The following is a 17,712-nucleotide window of genomic DNA, read 5'->3' as shown; positions in this document are numbered from 1 at the left end:
GTATCCGAGCTGAAGTCTCCAACTCCAGAGAGTCAGCATATGATTGGCCCGGTAGCTAAATGCAGGAGGAAGGCTAAATGTTCCACCCACCAACAGCAACATCCTATTAAAGATCTTCCTACAAATGATTCAGGTTCCCTGGTCTCGCTGTCCTAAAATCCATAAGAGGCTTTAATAATAATGATAATGACTGGGCTCCCTTGACTGAAAGACTTAGGGCATGGTTTAGATCCCGGTGGAGAGAATACTCTGTCACAAATGTGATGGATATCCCAACCGCTGTATTACGATCCCATAGGCAATAGTGTGACCATAATACGGCTGAAGGGATATCTGCTACATTTGTAACCCCCTCCGCCGGGGTCCAAATCAAGCCCTTCATGCGGTATTCAAGGTGTGCATCTCACCCCTGATTGAGAGCAGTTGGTCTCTGGAAGAGGATTTGCTAAACCTCTTCTCCATTGTAACCATCCCCATGACATAACTTCACTTGAGGTGTCATCCCCTGCTGTTCTGGCAATATCTGGGCCCTCATCAGAGATCAATTGAATCCATGTGAACCGCGACAGGTGTCCAACATAAGCAAAATATCAATAACCTCAGCCACTATTGGAACATCTGTAAAGCATTACTTTAAGTGCACTGCAAACAGGGCTGAAAATAGGTTGCTAAAATCTGCCCCTATCGATATTAGAAGTAGTAAACCAAGGGTTTTATTTACAAGCCCTTTGCGCCACTGCTGCATCATTTTCTTTATGTATAGTGATGCTAGCAGTGCACTACACTGCTCCATATTTACAAACAAATTGGGCCCAATGCATCAGTTTGTAAAGCCCTGCATCACATTGTACTTGTGCCAGGTATAATGTATGCAGGATAGAGTTTTCAGCAGAAAAATCCACGTAGAACTGACGGTCAAATTTTCAACTTATCCCTGCCTCAGTACACAACTTCACTGCATCAAACTTTTACTGTCTGCTCAGAGCAGGCGTAAAATTGACACAGGGCTTTTCCTATGGGGCTCTCCTTGCATTGCTAGAGCTGTATCAGTTTACCAACGTGACTCAACCAATGCCTCAGTTTAGTGCTAACAGGTGCATTAAAATTTGTGATGCATCTGCGAAAAGGTGTGCCATGGAGCTCTCTATTGTAAATACAGCACATCCATGGCATTATTGGGTGATGAAGATGCATCATATTCTTATAAATGAGGCTCTTAGTTTATCTCACTTAACCCTCCCTCCTGAGTCTTGCCTGTTTGTGGCAGATATGACGAATGTTACACCTACATCCTCGTCTGTAACAGATTCTGCAATTCCCTTATAAAACAAGGTGTGCCATTGACTGGTTAATCATGCTGACTTTAACTATCTAGATTACAGTAATTTTTTATCTACTTGAAGAGTAGTTTGTGAAGTTCCATTTGACAAACCCCTAAATGGAGACTGTTTTCATAAACTGAATGCATCCAAGCATAAATCCATCAAGTAATCGAATGGGGAAGCATATCAATTTACCTTTGTGATTCTTTTACAGAGAATTGATGGCCAGACAAATTGCTACATGTCCCCAGTTGCCACCACACCCTATCTACACAAATGTACTCAGTACAAATTACTCCCACCCATTTACAGACTTGTAAGTGGACTAACAGGAACAGATTACTGTAATTATTGAGGTGACATTTCGGTCATCAGCGAACAACAAAATACTGCCCCAATCAAATTTATTAAATGGGTGCTTGCAGGAAAACCATGCTGAACCTTCCCCTTTGGAATCGTTCAAATATTGCGATTGCATACCACTCACTCAGGAATACAGATCTTATGGGTAGTTTTCCCATTAAGGACTGTAACAGTGACTTTTTTAACGTGACATTGCTTATGGAAGAGATAATTTTGTACCGTTGAGTGTTTCAATGTAATTGTTGGAGGAGATTTTAATGCTAAATTAGGTTCCAACTCTAAATTGTTTGATCCATTTCAAACTGGAATGTCCGGGATCTCCTTTGAAAGAATAGCCAATTATGGAGGGAAAAGTAATACCACTACTTGTTAAAATATGAGCCCAGGTGTATGTTAAAATGGCACAGCGTGGTGCTGCGCCAAAAATAGCAGCGAAAAGCTGTGGCACCTTAGAAATGCAGAAGTGCGTTGCATTCAGAGGAATACGGTGGACCCCTGCATTTCCCCCTGCGCTAAATTAAGTTGCCTTGCGCCAACGCAAGCATCCTTGCACCATAGTGCAAGGGTGTCTGCGTTGAGGGGATAGATTGTTTATGTGCAGGAAGGTGTCCCTTCATGTACATAAACAATTGTCCATGACATTTTGCTTCTTCTTCTATGTGTGCTGCTACATGCAGCACACATAGAAAAAGGAAAAAACGAGGAGGAATAAAAGCATTCCTCCTCGTTTTGCCACGCTAACTCCATCACTGGGGTGGCATTCGTTTTTGGCGCTGCCTCAGGTTTACGACAACTCATAAATCTGAGGCAGCGTCAAAAGCAATGGGTGTTGTAGTGGAACGCCCTCTACAACACCAATTGCACGCCCCTCTGATGCAGAAAAATGCATCGGAGGGGCCCATGTTTACAAGGAGGCACAACGCCACAAAAACATGGCCTTACACCTCCTTGTAAATCTAATGCATGCTTAGTGCCACTGGAGAGTCACGAAAAGTGATGCTCCTGTGGCACTGGAGGCTCTTTAAAAATGCCCCATGGTCTTTGTAACGCAATTGAATTAGTTGGCAATACCAATGATCAACTGCCGACATTCAGTGGCTGGGTACCATTATTGATTACATGTTTACCTCATAAAATATGAATGTTTTTGTTTGGTGTGCATTTACAATGGCAAATTCCTACAGTGGCCATAACTCTATTGAACTTGTCCTTGGCCTTCCTGTTAATGCCACAACACCTCTTCTCAAGAGTTTGGCGAATCTGAGGCTAGAGGATAGAGGTCTAAGGCTTAGGTAGCGAAAGGTAGATTGTTTGTCCTTACTTGTCACAATTGTTAAAACAAACTTGGGATTAATTAATGTTTGGCTTTTATCGATGATTCAACCAGAGGCCTGGTTATTTATGCATTTTGCATATTTAACCATCAAGTAAAATCTTTAATACAGTGCCCTGTAAAAATTGTTAACATACTTAACCGAGCTGGTTTAAGAAACAATGCAGGGTGGTGAAGCAAAGGTTGTGAGCGGTTCTTAAATGCCTTCCACGGTACAAAGCAGTAATAACTTTATGAACATCTGAATATAAAACGGCCATAAGGCTCACGAAATCTGTCTTTAAAGAAGAGGGAAAGTATTTTAAATGGCACTGAAGCCAAAGGCACGAGACGTTTTTGGAAAATAATAAATCATCCCACATTGTCTATATTCAGATAAATGGCTTAGTGACAACATCAATGCTCAGGTCACACATTTCAAAACTATTTACTCACACACTAAGGAAGGGGAAGATAAATTGTCAGACGTCTTTCCACACTACCCCTTAGACATCAGATTTGAGCTGCATGAGGTGTCAGAAGCAATTACATTCAGTTCTCTGTGCAAGCCCTTAGTCAAGATAGGGTCTCTATGGACTTCTACAGGGAAGGCATTGAGTTCTGGATACCCATAGTTACAAACGTTTTAACCTGTGCAGTTGTACCTAAGCTCCCCAGTTCCTGGCACTCAGCAGTGCTTGTCTACGTTTATAAAAAGGGCAGTAGGCAAGGTTGTCGGTGTTATAAACTGATTTCACTAATAGATTCAACAGGACAAATCGTTGGGCATATTGTCAACAGAATAGAGGCATTTTTTCAGGGCAAGGATGGTTTTAGGAAAGGTCTTGGCACCCAGGAACAGTGCCTCCAACTACATTTGATTATTAGAAAACTTACTGTGGTGAAAAAAGGAGCTTTGTATCTGTGCCTAGGTAAAGTATGGATATCGTTGCACAGATTGGTCTAGCCAAGGATTTGATTGATTTTATAAGGGCATTGCACTGTGGGATGTCCACCTCAGTTCGGGTCAGAGGATAATGCTCTGAATGGTTTTGTCTGTCAAGAGATGTACAGCAAGGATGTGTCTTGGTGGCAATATTGTATTTATTGTATATTAATAGCCTGACAACTTGCTTGATCTCCTCTGGGAAGGACATACTCATGATTAATTCAAATCCATTCCTGGCCCTACTGTATGCGGAAGAAGCTGTTTTGCTTTCACCCACCCCAAATGTCTGAGCTGCTTAATTGAAAATTCTGTACAATTTATGAACGATTTGAATTTTGAGATTAATATTTCAACAGCAAAATACGTAATTTGCGATCAGAAAGTAAAGAAACCAAGTTCTATTCACATTAATTGAGAAGCCAATAGAGATGGTAAATGATTTCAAGTACTTAGGGGTGATATTTGATTCCCAGTGCATATGGTTTCCTGTCTTACTCATGGATGTTTGTGTTTTACTTGCTCGGCTGGTTTTTTACTTGATTTTGCCAGCAGTGTAGTTAGCAAACCAATTCACTCCCTTTTGGAAATTTATGAACGCAAATATCTACCTGTTTTGACCTGTGGGGCAGGTATCTGGGGATTTCCTGATGCTAGAAAATTGCAAGTAGAGGATAACCATTTCTGTAGGTGCTTATTATGCCTTTCATGCCTCATTTTTTTTTACTCTTGAGAAACTAGGTATAGCTCATGTGGAAGACTGAATTAAGTTATCACCATTGCTTTTTTGGATAACAATATGTGTTATCAAACATGTGGCTCTTTATCAAGAAATGATAGCAGATTGTAAATTGTGCAATATGGGCCATATGAGCACATGGCTTAAATATGTCAGGAGCACTTCTGAATCTAGTAACAGACCTGACCTGTACACATTCTTTTACTTGCTAAAGAAGGCTCATATTTGTGGAGTGAAAAAATGATAGTACATTTTCCTAATGTTGCCAGAGAAGTGAAGGAAGTGGACAAACCTATGTGGCTGAATTATGCAATCGTTCAAACAACTAATGGTATTGAACTGTATTTGACCTGAGTAAGGAACATGTGGGAATGGTTGGTTCTTACAAAATTTTGGGTTGGAATCATTAGAAGTCAGCTGTGTTTTTTCCCGTGGGCAACATGATATTGCATCTGTTCTGCATTGTCCGTGTGACAAATCATCTGTCCAAACCTTAGCCCACTTTGTCTTTTGTAAATATTATGTACATTTTATGAAGACATTTTTAATGCATGTTCTTAAATCTAATGGAGTTTATCATTACAAACCAGCTCTGTATGTTTTACATATGTTCCGAAATCGTCCAGTATGGAAATCTGTTGGATGTTTTTTTAAAGGTGCCTTATATAAATATTTTTGAATTTCTCTTATGTTGATTAGTTTTGCATTTTCCCACTGTTTTTATTCTAGCAATGTATTTTATTGTTCATGTGTTTTAGTGATTGTATTTTCAAATGGGTGAGTAGAGCTTACTGATGATGATGAGCAGAAGATTGGAAGTTAGTCAGATGAGTACTTCCACAGTCCCAACGGAGGTACTGAGGTTTCCTTCTTATCAAGTACAGGTCTGATGTGGGGAATGAGCTTTGTTTCTTCCGGTGTTAACTTGATATCATGTGTCGCTGCAATGGGAACCGTGACAGGAGATTCCACTCTGATTCTTGTTTGCTGGGAGAGTAAGACCTGGCCGTACAGGCTGGCATGCAGCTCTCCCCAGAACGTGTTAAAGTGTCACTCTTATGTGAATGCTAGTATCAGAATAGATGCCTTGTGTCTCCACTATTTTACCATTAAATCTCTTTCTGCTGAAAGATGCTGCCGTGATCCTGTTTTCTGATGCTCACCCCATGTATTTGAGGCATCACAAACTTGGAGCCCAGAGCAGTGAATTCAACCTAGTAACCATTTCATAGAGTAAGCAGAAACTCTGACAAGCAACCATAGGAATCTTACCTATACACACCTGGAAGCAGGGGTTAATTTGTCACCGACTCACATTTTGGGGACAAGCACTTATTTTGTCTCATTATTTATTGACTGCAAGCAAGAAGGCATAAAGGGAGAAAGGAGGAACCAGCATGTGTAAGATAAATGGGCTTCAGTGTCTGGTAATTGATTAAAGAAGCCTGAGGGGAATTCAAGACTAACCAGCCTTGGTATACCGAACACCGATTCTTAAAAGCTCCACTGAAGGAGAGATTTAGGCAATGCCATTTATCTTTTTACACATTAACCACTGTCTGGAAGGGAGGAATGGAATGGAAAACACATATTTGTATTAGAATGACGTCATTCATCCACAGAATGTCAATTTCATTTCAGTCTCTAGAAAGGGCAATGCCCATGGCAGTCTGAGAGGTCTACTATGATGATTTGGCTTTTAGTTTAGGGGTTAGTATGGAGACGTCTGAGTACCACATGCATCACCAACATCAGTGACATAATAGCTGGTAGGATATCTTGATAAGTGATCCCTCATTGTTGACATCTACAGTGATCTGAAAGTCAAATGGTCAAAACCCATAAAGAAAAGACCTGATGTAGATTTCGGCGGACAGGTTACTTCGTCACAACGGTGATGGATATCCCATCTGCCAAAATCCCACAGAAAATAAAGAGATTTATATTTCTGCCAACGGGATATCTCTCACTGTTTTGGTGGAGTTACACATTCGCCGAAATCTAATTCAGCCCCTCAGTGACTTATTGCTTTTAGGTTGGTAAAATAAGTACTAAATACTTCTGTGATAGTAACATCTGTTTTTAACAGTGGTGCAAAACTGCAAGAGTGATGTCTGAACAGTGGTGTAACACAAAATGATGGGGCACCCTTGCAGAATGTGATGAGGGGCCCTTGACTCTCCCATTTTAGACAGATATTTATTGGCCTTAGGCCAAATACCCGGTTGAAGAATTGGTGGCCTCCTAGAGGTTGGAGGGCCTGCTGCACCACAGAGGTTGCAAGGGCGTGTGCTACATCACAGTGTATAGAGTGCTAAATTTATAAAGGTATCACAATAAGCCAATCAGACACCTACAATGAACACATGGTCATTTCAAGCAGGACCAAGTTCAAAACTACCCTTTCTAACCAAGTAGAAATACTTGCTCTGATAGATCTCAATTTTAAACAGATTATGCAGGAAACTGGACAGAGTTGAAAGGTTGTTGGATATTTAGGCATTCCTGGGGAACAGCACTGAAGAAAAGCACTCACATGGATTGAAACCTAGATATAAAGGGGAGCTTTGTTATGAAAGGTGTGTAGACTTTAACGTTAGGGAGAACATTTTAAATTGTGCTTTAGAAAATCTGAGAAGTCAGTCCGTCTTATTTCATTTTTTATAGCTCAAATTGAATATTATTCAGCTAGCAACTATAAATAGGAATTGTGAGTATAGGCTCTCAATGAGGAGTCAAGAACACAAGAGCATTTATTAATATTGGTAAAACAAAATCTTTCAGACATTAATGCTGTGTTACATGTTCATCTAAAGATAACATTATTTCCACTAAGAGAACAGCAATGTTGTGGTATTTGTCTCAGTAAATACTGAGCCTTTTTGAATGTTAAATTCCAGCAGGTTTGACCTGCTGAAATTTAACAATTGGTGTGATCTGTATCGTACCTCTAATTTACTTGGTGTGATAAACATTGCACCACTTGTAAATGCAATCCCCATGCAAACAGGTGCTTGCACAGGTATCGTAGTTTAGCAGGCTCTTGTAGTTGCAGCATCCTTTCCAGCCTGGTAACCCGCCAATGACTACGCCACACAACAAATTGTAAATCATACATCTTAACTCCTCCGCATGTACCTGTAAACTCCCACATTCTAAAGCATGCTTTCATTGCATTCTTTTCTAGCAATTGTGTCACACAGCTACAGAGTTCGTTTGGAGCCAAAAGGATTCCATTGTAAAATGTGCAAGACACTATGGCCCAGATGTACAAAGCTTTTTTATTGTCGCAAATGGCCTGATTCGCAGAATCGGGCTGTTTGCTACTAGAAAAAAGCATTTCCAAATGTACATGGGAGTCACAAAGAGAAAGGAGCGTTTCAAGGCCATCCCTTCCTGACTGCCTTTCCTTCAAGGAAAACAGGCTGCATTTACAAAAAAAAAGCAGTCACAGACATGGTGGTCTGTTGTCCCCAGCAGGCCACCATCCTTGTGAGTGTGCGGCCATTCCAAATGGGGTTGAAATTGCAACCTACCTCATGAATATTGATGATGCAGGTCATTTGTGACCCCATTGGGAATTTCAAACAGTGTACTTAACACTGTTGTACATTTTGTTTGACGACTCGCAATTTGCGATTCCGAAAAGGATCGCAGATTGCAAATTGCAAAACAAAATGTCGTACATCTGGTCCTACATCTCCCCCCCTACTAAATGAAAAATGTGATTTTTTTTATAAAATAAGTAGACATGCATATATATATATATATATACATATATATATATATATATATATATATATATATATATATATTTATATGTAAAAACTGATAAGACCGTGTGAATGAATAAATAGTGATAAAAATAACAGAGAGTGCTTGAGATGTGGCAGACAACACCACAATGCCAATGACAGTGACAGTGACTGTCCTGCTTTACATTTCATATCTAATCAATGTGGCAAGAAAGGTCACTTTGGAAAGTGTTGCAATAGTAAAGAAATGAGTAACAAAGGAAAGGTGGTGCATGAAGTGATGCAAGACATAGTTTTTCAAGTAGATTGAATAACTTCTGTAAAGGGAGCGTGTTGCGATTCTAAACATGAACATCCCTCTGCTTTAGTAAAAATCAATGATGTAGATCTTTCAATGAAGTTTGATTCCAGCTCTTCTTTGTCCATAGTACAGAAGAAACTGTTTGATGAAAAGTTTGGGTATTCAGACTCGTCTGTGTGCAGTGGATATCCATCCTGGTGGAAATGGAGCCCCCCACTGAGATGATGGGTTACTTCATAACAGAAATGGATCTTGGTTGTCACACGTGAAGGGAAAGTGTATGTCTTCCTTAAAGTAATAGTTTGAGTGGGGAGATCTCATCAAAAGTTGTTGGGGGTCAAGCTAGATCCCAATTTGAATCCTCAAATCATTGTACAAGAAGTTCAACACCTTCCCTCAAATTTTGTAGAAGAGTTACATCAATTATTTCAAGAGAAGCCAGGATGTCTAAAGGGCTACAAACATCATATAAAGTTTAAGGAAAATGCTGATCCTGTAGTGGCCCAATTGCAAAGCTTTCCAATCTGCATGCATGATAAAGTGAGTAAAGAAATTCAGCAGCTAATTGAATGGGAAGTTACCCATTGTTACTGCACAAAAACAGAATGAGGAGATTCAACTATGTGTCGATTTAGGAGCTCCTAATCATGAAGTAGGGGTGGACAAATTTCCGCTTCCAAATATGAAAAAGCTGGTAACAACTTTGGAAGGGTGAATGTTTTTACCATGCTTGATATGACTTTGTCATATCATCGAGTTGAATTAGATTGCCCTCACAGGATCTAACCGCTTTCATAACACCAGTGGGTGCTTATATTTGCAGTATTGGTGTTTCAGAGGGTTATGTCAGAAGTGGTAAAAGGTATTAAGGTGCAAGGTGGAGTAAGGTGTTACCAAGACATTGCACTGATTTTTGGTACAGATAAGAAAAGAGTATGATGAAAGGATACATTTTGTTCTCGCTAGATTAATGAAGTCAATCATGTCAGGTCTCACCTTGAAAGAGATAAAATATAAATATGGCATGCAGGGAGTGGATTATCTTGGTTACTTTATTTCAGGTAATGGTATTTCATAGAAACTGGAAATGGTGAATAATATAATGTGACTGGAAGAACCCAAAAAGAAGCAAAAGTTAATTTCATCTAATAGCATTTGTGGCAGGTGATGAAACAATCACTGTGACTGATGCCACTCTAAAAGGGTGATAGCAGTTCTTATTCAAAAGAGAAAAGGGATTGAGGAGTTCGTCACATGTGATTCCAGGGGCTTAAAGCAATCTGAAAATAATTTCTATGTAATAGATCAAGAAGAAGGGCATTAAATAAATTCAGAAACTTTGTGTGGGGTACTTACTTTAAGGTTATGTCAGATCATGAACCCTTAAAGCAGTGGTCTCCAAACTTTTTAATGCTGCACCCCCCCAGTTGAAAAATGTAAATCATTGGGCCCCCTCAGAATTTTTCACAATTATTTTATAAAGATGAAAATGTTTAAATATGTCTAGACCTATATAAACATTGCAGTTGAGTAATGTTACTTTTTTTTAAATGCAATAACATGCTTCTGCTTAAAACAAAGGCCTGTTATCTGTATAATGCTGCTTTTGGCCAGAGTCTGGAACCCCCCCTGGGATCACTTGAGGCCCCCCTAATGGGGCCTGCCCCCCAGTTTGAAGACCTCTGCTTTGAAGGTATTCATGAAAAAAGGATTGGATGCAATTTCAGCTAGGAGAAGGAGTTGGATAATTGCCCTATAAGATTTCAGCTTCACTGTAGAATACATACAAGGAGCCAATAATTATTCTGCAGATTGAATTTCATGACTAGATGGAAATAAGACAGATCAGGATGATGATGAAGTGGATGATGGATTGTTAGAGGGGACTGTTAGCGTCTGTGTGGTCACCCTGGGTGTCATCTCCGAAGAGGAATGGTTAAGTAAACTTGGGAAAGACAGATGTTTCTGTGAGGTTTTGGAGGCTATAAAAGATTCAAGAGTGGTGGTCTTTTCAAACCATGGTCAATGGAGAGAGTTGAATTGGCAGTTGACAAGGGCATTCTTATAAGAGGCACTAGGCTTATCCCTCCAGTTGCGGTAAGACACAAACTCATCTCTTTAGTTCACAATGGACATTTGGGAATAGTTAGGACCAAGGAACGATTGTGTTCAAACTTTTGGTAGCCTGGTCCAGGTACCAAGGTCAAAAGATGTCTGTGTAATTGTTTTGAATGCTGCAGTAGTGATAAGAACCTGTTCACTAGACAAATTCCAATGGTATGCAGAAAGTTGTCAGAGCACCCATGGAAGGAGGTAGCTATGGATATGGTTGGCCCTCTGAGAGGTGAACATCAAACTTTTTACTTGATTGTTTTATTGGATCTAGATTCTCAGTGGGTAGATGTCAGCCTAGTCCTAGATATATCATCTTTCAGTATGATAAGATTTTTAATAGAAGTTTTCAAGTGAGAGACCTCTCCTAGGTCACTGTTGTCTGATAATGGACCTCAGCTCTGCTCTGTTGAGTTTTAAAATGTTCTTGTTGATTGTGGTAATGAACACAAGAGAGGATCCATATCTCATCTAGAAATTAATAGAGCTGTCGATAGGATGAACAAAACAAAACTTTGAAGGAGAGCATGCAGTTCACAAAGATGAAAACATGGATTGGAAGAAGGTGTTACAGGAACACATAACTGCATTTCATAAGTCTCCACACTCCGCAGCTGGAAAGTCATCTTTTGAATTGTTCAAGTAGTGATCTCATAATTGTTCAAGTTGTGATCTTCTATCTCCTATCAAGTTATGTCGGAGCTGGATGATCTGGGACAAGGGAGTTAAATTCAATGGTCCAAGTGGCTTCCAGGGAAAAAAAATTAAGTCACAATGGAAAGGGAAGGAGTATTTTGACAAAAATAAAAGAGTAAACAACATACCAATACAGGTTGGAGATATAGTGAAAATAAAATCAGCAACATGGTGTGCTCAGTGGTCCAAATTCACTCAAAATTAAAGAGTGATGAAAGTTTTTAAGAACGCTTTTAAAATTGAGGATGGCAGAGTTTGGAAGATGAGCAGGGCTGTAGAAGTGAATAAAATTCAAAATTCTGCTTTTGAACATGATGTCATTCTGAATCCCAGTCAAAGAGACAGCGAAAAAGTTGAGAGAGGAATGAGTAGCAGCATGATTAAAAGCTCGGTCTTATCTTAAGGACTTTGTTATCAACAAATAGTTGTTTCTCTCACAGCGATATGTTTTGTCAGCCGCTATTTACTAAGAATGAGTACCAGCATGATTAAAAGCTCCATCTTATCTTAAAGACGTTGATATAAACAAATAGTTGTTTCTCTCACAGTGATATGTTTTTTCAGCCACTATTTACTAATGCAAAATATTGTATTTGTTATGAAGCCAGTTGAGACAAAAGTGTTTCTCAAAATGTATTTAATTTTTGCTTGCACATTTAATATTTAACTTGTTATATTAATTAACATAGGTTGAATAATTTAATTTTTTAATATTCCTTGGGGAGGGATAAGTGTTTTGGCTTTAGCCTATACTGACTACATGACCAAGGGGAGTTCTTGAATGCTATTTGAAATTCAGTTAGTCTAGGATCGGGGACTAGCTGAGCTGTCTATAATAAACCTCTTAACTTACCTAACACTTTGCGTTACTGGTTATCTTTTCCATGACCTACTTTATAGGGAACATCATATTATCCTCCCTGCATCTGTTGGGCGACAACAACATCTCCTTTTCTAAACAAAATGTCCTTTGCATTTCGCCTCTTGTCTGCGTAAGCTTTCATTTTCTGTTTGTTAACTAAGTCCCTTGTATGAATCATGTTCTCACTTTGGTCTCTCTTGTTAGTCCATTGAGGTATCTTGGTTGTCATTGCTCTCCTGAACATCAAAGTCACAGGACTTTAACCTGTGGTCAAGTGGGATGTTGAACGATGAGCCTGTGGAGTAGAATGTAGTAATGTTTTCAAATTGAGCCTCTCAAGAGTTGCACAATACACTGCTTTCTTTAATGCACTCATAAAATGCTCAACAAGTCCATTAGCCTGCAGCCACAAAGGCATACTCTTTTAGTGTTTTAAGTAGGTCTGGGTGGAGTTTGATGAGTTCCGCTATGCAGAACTCCGCTAATTGCTGGAAAAACTGTGCCATAGTTCTGTGAGTTTGGGTAAGTTGTGCTTATTTTCAGCACCAGGACTTTCTCCCATGCTGTAAAATTAGCCCAAACAGCATCAAGCAGAGTGCCATAGGATGCTAACTTCTTTCTTTCGCTAGAGTACATTTTCTACTCATGCAGCAGCTTCCTCAACGTGAGCGATATAGACCTGCCACAACGTCCGCTTTCAGAATTGTCACTCGCGCTTGACAACAAAGCAATTTCTCTCACTTGTGCTTGCCAACTTGACATTGGCAAGCTACCTGAGAGAAAAAACTCTGTGTCACTTACCAAAGTTTTTTGCAACTCCATGTGCTCGATGAATTCTTTAAATTCTTTACTGTTAAAGGGTAGGCCATTGTGCGGCTCTACAATGGTTGGAATCCCCATGTCATGAAGATACCATAAAGCTTTTCAATAACTTGTGCGTTAGTCATAGATGAGAGATCTTCAACCAACGGGAAACATGAGTACAATCATCATTAGATGATGTCCATCGTCTAGTGGATCAAAGAAGTTGATGGCTATTCTCTTCCATGCATGTTTTTGGAGTTCTTCTGACATGTTCAGAGTATGTTGTTAAACATTGGTAAAAAGGCAGTTGCATATGTGAGCTACTTTTGAACTCTTTCATCTAAGTATGTAAACCAAACTCAACCTTGGAGAGCTTTCTTTGAGGTAATACCACAATGTCCTTCATGAGCCACTTCAATTACTTTCTGTAGCAGACTCTCCGAAATCAGGTTTCTTGACCCTTACAGTATAACCCCTTGAGTTATGGACAACTTACACTTGGCATTTTTGTTTTTGTATATTCACCATCATTGATTGTGTTGGTTCCATGGCTGATGCATAATATTGTCTTTTAACTTCAGCACATCACTATCATGGCAGTTGTAAACTAGGCCAATGAGATAGAAGTTGATGTACTTGACAAATTAATGTAGGCTTCAGCCGTCTTGGATGCAGTACCGTGAACTAATATAGGTACTCTAGAAAATTAGTCAACATGATTCTGATCCTTTCCTGGACAATGCACAATTGTCGAACTGCATTCTTGCAATCGGAGTCCCCATTGTTCAATGCGCGGAGGCAACTTGGTGTTTGGATTGCCAAAGACAGTCAGCAAAGCTAGATGATCAGTTACCAGCATAAAAAGTTTTCCGTAAGGAATACATGGAAATGTTGACAAGCCCATACCACAGCCAAGCTTTCTTTCTCAGGTTGTGAGTAAGCATGTTTTGTTTGGGACAAACTTCTACTTGCATAGGCCACAATATGCAGCTGAGCATTCGGCCTCTACTATGCTGTCCATGGATAGTGCCTAACCCGACTGGGCTAGTGTCGACTTCAACATCTTATGAAGATTTATATTCGAGTATGCCATTTCAGTAGCATTTTCAGAGGCATGTTTGATTCATTCCCTCACATTCTTGTGACCATTGAAAAGAAGCATTTTTCTTCACCAACTTTCGTTGTGCAGTACTAAGGGCCATATTTATACTCCGTTTGCGCCGAAATTGCGTCGTTTTTTTTGACGCAATTTCGACGCAAAACTAACGCCAACTAACGCCATATTTATACTATGGCGTTAGAGGCGAATAGCGCCAAAGTTCCCGGAATGTGCGTCATTTTTTAGCGTGAACCCCTTCCTTGCGTTAATGATATGCAAGGGAGGCGTTCCCGTCTAAAAAATGACTCCCAGGCCTTTACGTGGTATTTATACTCCCGGGCAAAAGAGACGCCCGGGAGTTGGCATGGCTAAAAACGGCGCATTTGCGCCGCTTTTTAACGCCTGGGTCAGGCATGGCGTTAAGGGACAAGTGGGCTCAAAATGAGCCCAGAGTGCCCTCCCCTGCCCCCAGGGACCCCCCCTGCCACCCTTGCCCACCCCAGGAGGACACCCAAGGCTGGAGGGACCCACCCCAGGGACATTCAGGTAAGTTCAGGTAAGTTTTTTTTTTTTTTTTTTAATAATATTTTGTGGCATAGGGGGGCCTGATTTGTGCCCCCCTACATGCCACTATGCCCAATGACCATGCCCAGGGGACAGAAGTCCCCTGGGCATGGCCATTGGGCAAGGGGGCATGACTCCTATCTTTACAATGATAGGAGTCATGTTGATGGGGGATGGGCGTCGTTAAAAAATGGCGCAAGTCGGGTTAAGACGATTTTTTCGACGTAACCTGACTTGCCCCATTTTAAGACGCCCATGCGCCATTTTCCCCCTACGCCGGCGCTGTCTGGTCTACGTGGTTTTTTCCCACGCAAACCAGGCAGCGCCGGTCTGATTGCGCCGTCTAACGCCATTCCATAAATACGGCGCCCGCATGGCGCTTCAGAATGGCGTTAGACGGCGCAAAACTTTTTGACGCTAAACTGCGTTAGCGCAGTTTAGCGTCAAAAAGTATAAATATGGGCCTAAGTGTGGCAAAGTCTTGTATGTAATTTGAACAATAACTGGTCATGCCAAGAAAAGAACATATCATTGAAACATCTTGTGTGGGATCAGCATTTGACAGGACTTGTAATTTTACAGGATTAGGTGTCATACCCCGATCTGAAAAGATATGGCCAAAGAACTTTAGTTTTGTCTTGTTGAACTCACACTTGTCTGCATGTTGATCCTGTATGACTTTTGTGAGATCTCTATTACGCTCCTTTTGTGTAGCTTTGAAAACAAATATGTCATTGCTATAATTGAAGGAATTCTCAACAGACTGTTAGATACATCGAATGATGTCTTGAAAAAGTTCTGCAGCTGATGACATGCAAAAACGAAGTCTCTTGTACCTAAACAAGCCAACATGTGTTGAAATGGTTGTAATGTACCTGCAACTTTCTTCAAGTTCCAACTGATGATAACCTTTATTTAAATCAAGGCGAGAAAAGCCCTGATTGATTGACTGCTCCCTCCTCACCACCACATCCTGGTACACCCTCCACCTCCGAAGAGCATCCTTGCTGACAGACTTAAGGAAGAAACTCAAGACCTGGCTCTTCGACTAAGCTCTGCAACCCAGCGCCTGGATACCCTCATGGATGATAAGCTGTGCTTTACAAGTACTGTTTGATTGTGACTTTTGCACCATTCAATTGTGTTATCATGTCAGCAATGTGTGGACCTGGACGTCATTGTCATTCAATTGGCTGGTTTGCCTGACGCATGTCAATGCAGATGCGTACAGCTCCTTCACTGTCCTTTTTAGGCACTACTACAATGGGAGAAACATGTGTTGGACCAGTGGAACACTCAATAATATCATGCTTAAGTGACAATTCAAGTTATTTTTCAACAGCTTCTTCTCAATCTATGTCTCTGAGCAACTGGACAGACATCCTCATTAGCATGCAGTTTTACTTTTATAGTCTTAATCTTTCCTAAGCCATGAACCAACAAAGGGAATTGACTTACTATTTCTTGATGAACATTCATGTTGTAATTCACAGAAACCAGTCCCATATCAGCAGCCATAATGAAAGTGAGTAAACAGGCACTTGACACTGTACCTTGAAGCACATGGATTGGTGCTTGTACCTTTGTTCTCTTATGTTTCACTGGCACCACAAATGAACTTTGACTTTTTTTGGACATCGATACAGCAAAGTATACCCCCTGGTCTTCAATGGGATAAGCCTTGAAAATGGAGATAGTTCATTGTATTTCTCTTTAGGCATTATGCTTATTGATGCACCACTGTCGATAATGAAATGTATTGAGCACCCATTTATTTTATATGTGATCATTGGACAGTGTTTGTATGAATTTGTTGCTTTGGCCTGTTGACTTTTTGTTTGTCTGACATTTTTCTTAACATGCGACCAGTCCAACATACTCACATTTCTCTGAGGTAAACATCAACATGGGACAATCACTTACTTAACTTTCACTTATTATGTGGTAAATTATGATTGTCCTTGACTGCACTTTGTAAACCTGATTGTATTTGTCTTTAGGGTTAATTCTCTGTACAATGCATCATTTTATCTTGTGGAGCAGCATGGTTCCTTTTCGTATGGTCTTGGTCTTACCTTCTTGACTTATGAAATGAAGACTTCTCAGTGAAGCTTTCCTTACATTCAAACGGTTCACATCAGCTGGATTGTGCTATCACTCCACATACACCAACCATCGACTTGGCACTTCCATGAAGGCATATGTGGCTCGTGCAAGCAGTTTGCTTGGACCACGGCAAACACTCTGGGAGAGAACTGTCCTTCTTTGGGTTACTTATCCTCTATCTCATCACCAGTTGTAGCATCCTCCCTAGCCTGGGTACCCACAAATAACTACACCACACACAGAGCTATAAATCAGACGTCTTTATTCCTCTGTGTCCCCCCTTGAACTCCCACATCATGAACCAAGCTTTCATTGCATTCTATTCTAGCAATTGCAACACACTGCTACGGAGTCCGTTCTGAGCCAAAAAGGTTCTGTCATGAAACCTGCAAGAGACTAGATTAATCAGGCACCTACCAACTTTATTTTAAAAAATGATGCAATTGTCTTGAGTGCCCTCTATACTAACCACAAAAGTGCTCAATTACTCAATTTCAAGAGGCAAGCACAGAATGAAACAGTAGCATTATTCATTTTAATTGTTTAGCAAAAGAATGAAAGCCCTGAACTACCCAAATTCAAACACACAGATATCTCCTTAAGGATTTTCATTCAAACATGGAGGGGGCAGAAATATCGAAAGATAATAGGTGGGGAAATGTATGTGAGGGTAGCAGAGATAAATATGTCTTCTTATGCAATCCTTAAACTATGAACAGGTAATGATTTTT

Source organism: Pleurodeles waltl, chromosome 8, assembly GCF_031143425.1.
Source record: "Pleurodeles waltl isolate 20211129_DDA chromosome 8, aPleWal1.hap1.20221129, whole genome shotgun sequence".
Lineage (NCBI taxonomy): Eukaryota > Metazoa > Chordata > Amphibia > Caudata > Salamandridae > Pleurodeles > Pleurodeles waltl.
The sequence above is the reverse complement of the archived record's forward strand: the minus strand, read 5'-3'. Positions refer to the sequence as shown.